The sequence below is a fragment of the Corylus avellana genome, chromosome ca6, assembly GCF_901000735.1.
Source record: "Corylus avellana chromosome ca6, CavTom2PMs-1.0".
Taxonomy (NCBI): Eukaryota; Viridiplantae; Streptophyta; class Magnoliopsida; order Fagales; family Betulaceae; genus Corylus; species Corylus avellana.
In genome coordinates, this window is record NC_081546.1 from 24,217,048 (window position 1) to 24,226,362 (window position 9,315).

Genomic DNA, 9,315 nt, shown 5'->3' on the forward strand with positions numbered 1-9,315 from the left:
TTAATTTAACCATTTTGGCCCATTAAAAAAAAAAAAACTATTAACCTTTTTGTCCCAATAAATTATTACCCTTTTTTGTTGGTAGTTTTTTAGGAATCGGGTAAAGCCCAAAAATCCTAAAAAATCAATGTTTTTGCCTTTATGGGCCTGAAAAATAAAAATTCAATTTTTTAAAATGCCTTAAAAATCATTTTAAACGCCTACCTATATATATATATATATAAACAAACAATAAAAACAAGTATTTAAACAAACCAACAAACACAAGAAATACCCATTTACTTCAACAATTCAAAACCCAAAAAAACAATAAAACAAGTATTTAAATAAATTACCAACCAAAAGAATTTTAATATATATATATATATATGCACCCGGTTACTTGGTTATATGCCAAAAGCCATAACCGAAACTGGCTTCCCGGTTTCCCGGTATTTTTTGACACCCATAGTTGTAAGTGAGACATCCACCTACAAAAATTAACATCATTCATGCATTTCAATTTATTTATTTATGAAGTAGGAATGATAAATTTTGGAAAACAACAACAGATATTCTAAAAAAAGTATATAATTTAAACATTATAAATTTCATATTCACATACCCAAGAGGTCCATCTTCTAAACATACAAATTTGCATGTATTGTTTCACTTGGTCTGTGGTGGTGCTAATGAGAGCATCTTCAACTTCATCTTCAACCCTTTAGCGCAGCATTTACTTGTATCCAAAACCTTTAAAAAGGCTTTATGTCAAAACCGTCAATACGCTGCCTGAGGAAATCAATAACTGACATTCACTTCCGAAATGCCAAAAGAGTAGAGCTCATGCACATGGCTAGTCCTTGGGAGGTGGCCTTTACTGTAGTATGAAACCCTCTAGATGCCGTAATGCCCCTTCCAAGATCATCATCTACATTAGGTTCTTTCTCAAAAAAACTAGTACCATGAGAGATCATATGCCTATGTGGATTCTCACTCATTACATGATTGGTTTCATGAAATATATCGTATGGGATTGACATGAGACACTCACTTACTAAGCTTTAGCTCCCTCACAATCTTGATAGTAATTTTATATGATAGGCCCTTCATGTTTTCTCCATCCGAGAAGTTCATATCAAAATCTCCACTATACAATGGTATTGCACTAAAAATACTATGCGTCCCATCATACGCAGTCAGTGGTATGGGAAATGCTAAAAGGGGATCATGACACAATTTGTTTAGGATCGAAGATAAATCATATTGTGATATTTTTACTATACCAACTTAGGTCTCGGAGATCCACTTAAGATGTTTATAACGACGATCCTTCTTGGACATTACACAAATAATAAGTTGTAAATTACCATGAAGTTTCTTAGAATCAGAAGCCTCTTTATTGAGGCTTTTAAGCAGTACACGCAGGTTTTCAACCCTTAATAACATGCTCATTGTACTGCTCCTATAGAGAGGCTGCTCCACGTGGTTCTCCAGATTTTCGCACATATTATTAAGTCTTGGAACGAATTTCTCAAGATTCAATTTAGAGCTGAAGTCAATAACACTCCATCAGTAAATTCTTTTACCTTCCACCATCAATTTGACAATAATATTCCAGTTGCATTTCTCTTTGTCGATAGTTATTGCAATCACTCTATCATTCTCAGCAGCAAACCTCAACTTAGGTGGGGCAATACAGTGTTCTTCAACTTTTGTCATGCCCTGCTCTACTTCAACTCCAAAATTGTAAGCTATACTCCTACTGCCAATAAAAAAAAAACCAAATTAAAAATTTTTTTAAAAAAAATGTCATAAAAGTTTTACTATGGCATTACTCAGATTAAATCAAGCAATTTGATCCAATCCATTAGCATGTGGAAATAATTATCAAATAATATTGATGACTTTAACACACCTAATATATATATATATATCATACACATCATCTACATTCCCTTTATCAACACCCAAATCAACAAGATATGAGAGATGCAAAGTTTATTTGTTGTAAGTGAGACATCCACCTACAAATATTAATATTATTCATGCACTTCAATTTGTTTATTTATTGGATAGGAAGGATAAATTTTGGAAAACAACAATAAATATTCTACAAAAATCATATAATTTAAAATATTCCTGTTTACTTGCTCAATGGGTCACGTTGACTGTCAACCCTTTCGGCGCAGCATTTACTTGTATCCAAAAGCTTTGGAAGGACTTTTTGTCAAAACCGTCAATATGCTGCCCGAGGAAATCAATAACTAACATTCGCTTCCGAAAGGCCAAAACAATAGAGTATACGCACATGGCTAGACCCTGGGAGGTGGCCTTTACTGCAGTATAAAACTCTCTAGATGATGTAATACCCCTTCCAAGATCATTATCTACATTAGGTTCTCTCTCGAAAAAACTAGTATCATGAGAGATCATGTTCCTACGTGGATTCTCCCTCTTTACATGATTGGTTCCATGAAATATATTGTACGAGATTGACATGAGATGCCTGCTAATATAATCGTCCAACTTACTAAGCTTAAGCTCCCTTGCAAGCTTGATAGTAATTTTATATGATCGGCCCTTCATGTCTTTGTCATCCAAGCAGTCCATATCAAAATCTCAAGTATACAATGGTATTGCACTGGAAATATTATGCGTCCCACCATACGCAGTTAGTGGCATGGGAAATGCTAAAAGGGGATCAAAACACAATTTGTTTCTGATCGAAGACAAATCATATTATGATATTTTTACAGGCTGGCCTTGAATAGGCTTGAAATCAACATCATACTGCATTATCGTAGTCCTTGGACTGAATTTGAGAAGAAAATGATTGACGCAAAGTTTGATAGTTTCCTAATTATCTGTGTCACCTTCATTTGGTCGTTTTATTGGTCGGAGAGTTATATCGGAAGCCTCTCGAGAGGCAAACATAAGAGGGGTCAACTTCTGAACTACTCAAGCCAATAACAATCCACAAAGATGAAGATTTGGTTACAGTGGAAAATGATTCTCTTCATTTTATTTGAAATGGAGTGTATCAATTTAGTACATTTAGGAGGATAAACTTGTCCAAAAAATTTACCCCTAAAAAAATTAAGACAATAGTACCCTCTTAAATGCACTAAATAGGTACTCTACATTTCAAATGAAATGGAGAGGCGTTGAATTACACCTTTTACTGTTAGAGAAGGGAAGGGACAATATTTAATGCTACTTTTTCTCCACAAATCTAATCTAAACATAATTATGGCTTATTGCCTTTTAAAGGAAGTCACTCTAATGAAATGATGATCCCGCATATATATATATATATAAAATAATAATAGTAATAATAAAATAAATAAATTTATAGCATGCTCAAACTCGTGAATTTGGTAAGCCCACACGCACACGTGCCCTTCGCCTGTGACAGATGAAGAAGGCCCAACCTGCATTTTACCTAATGGGCTGTGTGAGCCTACGGAGGAGGTCTAATCTGTTTATAAACCCGTAGCCCATCCCTTCGGGGTCTCAAGAACTAAGTTTGTTGCTATTGGGTACTTGCAATCTTCTTTGATCCACCAAGCTCCAGACCCATATCCTCTTTAACGCCGCTTTTGGAAAACCATCGCCGCATGAGATTAGCTTCACCGCCCAGGCCGATCCCCACACCACTCAAAATCAGACCACACTGCCATGCCTAGGCCGATCCCACCGCTGCTCCACCGGTAAGTGATCTTCTCTAACTCTCCCTCTCCATTGATCTTATTTAAGTTCTTTGTGAAGTTGAGTTTATTAACTTGTATAAACAGAAAAAATTTCAGTAAAATTAACCACAAGAAAGAATGGATATTCCAGTGCTCTGTTTTTGGCTAAATGTTGGTTTTTGATGGCTTACTCTTGTTACGGCCACCAAGTTCATCCATATCCATCTCCGGCCACAAGGTACCTCGCAATCTCCAGCTCAGACCACCCATCTCCTACAAGCGGATACATCAAAAGGCGTAAGATTATCTCTGTTTTTTCTTGTTTTTTTTGTTTTGATTTCTTCTTCTCTGGCTGGGTCTGAATCTCAGATTTTTTGTGGGTTGAATTTGAGCTTATTTTTTGTGGATTGTTCTAAATCTAGCTGTGTAGCTTATTTTTTAGCTGTTTGCCAACTCCCAGCACGAAAGACTCAAGCTCTGGGAAAAGCTTCTCCAGAAACTTGCACAAAGGTATACCATTTTGGCCATTGTATTGTAGCAGCAGCTGTAGAACTTCAATTTGACTTGCACAGGAGAATTCTTCATTGGAGGGAGACAGGCAGCCATTGGCAAGTTAATTTAACACAGGTTAATAATTCTTCTAGCTTGATTGAATGATTTTTGTTGAGATTTTGAAGGTTTTGTCTTTCTTCTGGTTTTGTTGATTACTAGTTCCTTTTCAATTCATGAGGATGAAAGAAAAATAGAAACCATTGAAGTTTATGTTTTTTTGAAACTCTGAAGTGATGATATATGGATGGATGTGTTCAGTAGTTGGTTTTATCATGTAACTAAAATTATTATCTCTAAATGTACTCACCTTGCAATGTCATTGACTTGCTTGCCGAGATATTGACAGAAGTATTTAGAAGAGAGAAGACAATACCTTTTGCACAGATATGGAGTATTAAGAAGAGAGAAGCCAAATCCTAAACCATTTAGAAGAGAATGCAACATTTTTTTTTTTAAGCAATACTTATTGAGAGATCATATTTGTAGTGGAATGGAGGCCAAAACTTTATCCAAAGTTTTGTATAAATTTAATTTTATGGAAATGTCTTGTTGCTGTGTTGGTGATCATCTTATTGCTAATATCTCTGTAAGTAGTTTGGTTGAACATGCAAGAGACAACAAAGTAGCAAACCTTGTGTTGTTAAGAAAAAGGTTTGAATGTTGTTGGAGACCACGGCTTATTTTGTAATATTAGATGGGGTTAAAATGTTGGGAAAATTTCTGTGTAGAGGCAGAGATGGTGATTTAATTTTGGTAATCTACCCTGTAAATTTGTTTTTTGATAATTGCTAATGGTCTTGTCTGGTTTTTATAATGTTTTCCCTTCAATATATATGGTTTTTGCCTTTATTTCTTGGTGTAATTTTTATGTTCCTATTGGCTTTTTATATTTTTCCATAGATAAAAAAAAAAAAAAAAAAAAAAAGGAATTCTTTTCTGCCCTTATTGTTTCCAGCTTATGGGTTGTTGTTTTTTTGTTCATTGTCTACCAGTCAAAATGAAAATGTGCACTGATTTAAGAGACAAAGGTGGGACAATAAAGATCCAACTCCCATTACATAACAAATTAACTCTATTACTTGAGTATCAACTTTCAAGTATTACATAATTTCCAATACACATACATATTAACACAAAAGATTAAAACAGAAAATCAACTTCAAGAAAGGTACATAATTTGTTTTTTTGTCATCATCCTCAAAGAGGTACAAACAACCAAAAAGATTACAATCGAAGAGTTTCTCAATGCCACAACAAACTCCAAGCATTTCTCATTTGCTTTATGCCTGTAATTTCCTTCTCCAACTTCTTCATTCTTCTTATCATCATTGGTAATTACTCTAATCCATGTTGGCAAGGTGAGGGGGGATCAAGCTATGAAACCATGTCTCTGCAATGACCATATATATATATAAATCTCACTAACTGACATCAAAAGGCAATCACCATGTCTTTGCAATGAAATTGAAATGCTTGGCATATAGCCACCATCAGGCACTATGGACACACAGTGAAATTGAAATGCTTCATTTACCATAAAACAAATTAGAACATGCAAGAACTAAATGAAAGATAGTGATACAACAGTAATTACTCAAGATTTGATTTGAAAACATTGCTACATACAATCTTGGATAACCAACCAAATAAAAACAATCGGCCAAAACAAACACATCGTACATACTACATACTTATATGCTATATATGTTGCAACCTGGTTTTCTGATTTCCCCCCTTCTAAATCCAGACAATCCCCAACAATATCCCAATAATATCCCCATACTCATATTATTGGAAAAAGTTATTTTAGGTGGGGAGCTATTAATTTTTGTACCTTGGAGTTTGGGTCCACTGTCCAGTATCAAGGATTTGTTCATATTGTCCAAACTGACCTTGTATTTTATATATTTTTCACATGATTGCCAAGGGTATTTTGTAATTGAACCGTAGATATTGGAGATTCCCTTTTCAGAGCAATATTATTATTTTCCTCAGTTTTGGTCTGAACCAGGGTGGGTGACTCTCTCACAAGTCACACCCACCACATAATCTCAAGGTCTTTCTCCAAATCTTCACTCTTTTTATCAAAGTAGATCCACATGTCATATAATTTCTAGCTAACTTTTTAATTTTTTTTATTGAAGAGGACGGCAGCTCCACATGAGAGAAAGGGCTTTATGTTCGAGTAGCAAGCTAGACTTTCTGTTTTGGTCGAACGGATAGAGAGTTTCTGTCCGAGTAAGGAAAGATTTTACTAGTTTACTCATATGTTCTGTTCAATTACAACTGACAAGAAAATTGGACGGAATCCTCAATGAGTAGAGATTTTCGGCAGACTTGGGTCATCCCAGCATCTGCCCAAGTATGACGTGTCCTTCTGTTTGCCGGTGGCGGCCAGTGGGGGAGGGAAAAGATGGAGACGGGAGGGAAGGGATTTTTGATGGAGAAGGGATTTTGAAATTTTGGGAAAAAATTAGAGTTATATTTTTGAAACTTTGGGGATTTTGAAATTCTGAAATTTTGAAATTTTTAGATTTTTTTTTTAAGTTAGACATGGCATTGGCCACGTCAGGCTGGGGCAGACCCTGGTCCGACCAGGGTCTGCTTTATAGCAGGACTCATCCTCAATTGTAGGAGATCCCAACAAAGATTGTTAGTGAAATTGTTGGGTCAATGAGGCAACAAGTATCAATGACATGTAAAAGTTTTATTCAGCTTAACTCTAAACTGCTTACATATATTATGGACTTGTTTGGTTGTATGGTGTTTTTTTTTTTAAAAAAAAAAAAACAAAAAAGATTGTGAATATTGATGAGAAAAACAAATTAAGATTATTTTGGATGGTTTAAAGAATATAAAATAAAATAATTAAAAATAAAAATAAAATTATTACAAAATAAAAATAAAAATTTGGGGTGATTTTGAACCACCCCTGAAACTGATGGGGGCGGATTGGCCACCTCCAAAACTAATAAATTAGACATGGGTGGTTGATCCACTCCCAAAAACCTCTCAGAGGTGGATAGTCACGCTTAAAACTAATGGGGGTAGATCGACCACTCCCAAAACTAATGGGGGTGGCTGAGCCACCTCCAAATTAGATATGGGTAGTTGAGCCACTCTCGAAAACCACTTAGAGGTGGATGACCACCACAAATTCTTAGGACTGGTTCAGTCATCTAAAATTTTTAATAATGATATTTTCTAATTAGGTTAAAAAAAATTCCATGAGTTGAAAAAAGTAGGTGTTAAATCGAAAAAAAAAGAAAAAAAAAAAGAAAAGGAAGTTCAGTTAAGTAGTGTTCCCAAACACTCTAATTGTACTTTCTTTGAAGCAGGCATTAAATCATCAAATATTATTTTAAAAATTAATTAATTAATATTTCAATAAGCATGCTAATCTTTAAGAGTTGTACACAATAAGTTGTCCTGGTATTGATGTCATGAAGAGCCAAACCCACAAATTAAATGGGTATTTGTTAATGAGGTTACAAAAGATTTTAAATTAATCCCATGGATTTGAACATAATTAAGCTATAGAAGTCAAGATGTTTAGATTCATTAGATAAAGATTTGACAATTTTAAATGGGTGATTTAGGCTTTTTACACTACTTAATTTTGACTAATCTTACAACACGACCCCAGGAAACATTAATTAAACTCAAAAAGAAATGCCTCCTCCACTTCTTCTTCTTCTCCTTCTTATCTCTCTATGACTATGAGAAAGTTTGACCAATGAAAAAAAGTTACTTGCATCATTCAATTGGTTTCTCACATTTCTTTTTCTATTTTGGCAATTCACCCCGATAGGATACAAGTTTTTTATAAATTGATGTAACAGTTTACATGATATTTATGTAAATTATTACATTTATTAGAATTTATTCCTTAATTGTTTTGAGTCATGTTTTAGCACGTGACATTCACATGAACTGTCACATCAATTTGTAGTACTTGTTGGTACAATAAATATGTCTAGGCCTACTTAAGCATCCCACTAGAAAAATAAATAAATAAATAAATAAATAAAAAACTTAACAATATGAGATGACTATAACGAGGCTACATGGCAAACATCCGAGGGACGAACCGGAGAATCCCATAAAAAAGGGTCGCACGTCTCTAGGTACGGCCCCTCTCTATTCTTTCGTTCTCGATTCATTTTTTATATTACTGACTTAAGTATTAGAGTGTCTTCGATCTTCTCTTGAGAAAATTCCAATAACCTTTTTTTTTTTTTGATTTTGCGGGAGCTCCATTAGCCGATACGGCTGTCGTTTTCAAAGGTTAGCAGCCATAACAGTAACATTGCACGTGAAGAAACATGTATAATGCATGGTGATGGGCAAACACGAAGTTATTTCTTACAAAAGCAGTTTTTTTTAATTTTCTTCATGCAAATATATAGTCTTCTCCCACTACCATTGTTGTCAAACAGATGATTGTGTTTTTGTGGTACAATGCATTTCATCGATCTTCCAATTGAAACTATTCCTTCGTCGCGAAGAAAAGCATGATCGTGGGCGTTGCAGATCTGGAAAGCGAAAGCAAATGGGTGTAGTGGGTTGTTTGTGATCCCCATCAACTATATCGTACCCGAAATATTGCATGCAAAGGTACAAAGTTTGTCGTTCGAATTTGGTAGTCGATAGGACTATTCGGCCGTCTCATCGTTGTTATCATTTCGCTTAAACGGATCTCGAAGCAAGATATTCGGCCGTCTCATCATTGTCATCGTTTCACTTAAACGGATCTTGAAGCAAGATATTTTGTGCCGGATGAAGATTGGATGTAATGACCAAATCCTCCTTTGAAGGTTGCTCATCACCTCCAATATTTACAAAAAAAAAAAAAAAAAAAAAAAAAAAAAGATTTTTGTTTTTTTTTTTTTTTTTTTAAGGTTCAAAATAGTATTTTTGATGTGACATATTCATAAATGTGAAATATGTTTTTCCTATTTTGAAGGGTATTTTGTGTCTTTGAGTTATTTGTATATGAACTTGTTATGAGAGCATAAAAAAGCAAAAGACATAAAATAAAAATTTTAAGTGTTTATATTTCTCAAATGGATTAAATCATTAAACCTTCTAC

At 34.5% G+C, this 9,315-nt stretch overlaps 1 protein-coding gene, 1 long non-coding RNA gene and 1 pseudogene across 4 annotated transcripts in view; 2 read left to right on the forward strand and 1 right to left on the reverse strand.

Annotated features, from left to right (window-relative positions):
• LOC132183891 (uncharacterized) overlaps positions 1 to 2,592 on the reverse strand; it is a 9,729-nt pseudogene extending 7,137 nt beyond the window's left edge.
• LOC132183587 (uncharacterized) overlaps positions 1 to 9,315 on the forward strand; it is a 47,912-nt gene that overhangs the window by 31,637 nt on the left and 6,960 nt on the right. The gene's annotated exons all lie outside the window — the stretch shown is intronic.
• On the forward strand, positions 3,611 to 4,266 carry LOC132183684 (uncharacterized). Its single transcript, XR_009440505.1, has 3 exons — positions 3,611 to 3,692; positions 3,882 to 3,968; positions 4,132 to 4,266. It is a non-coding gene; the product is annotated as an uncharacterized LOC132183684 (long non-coding RNA).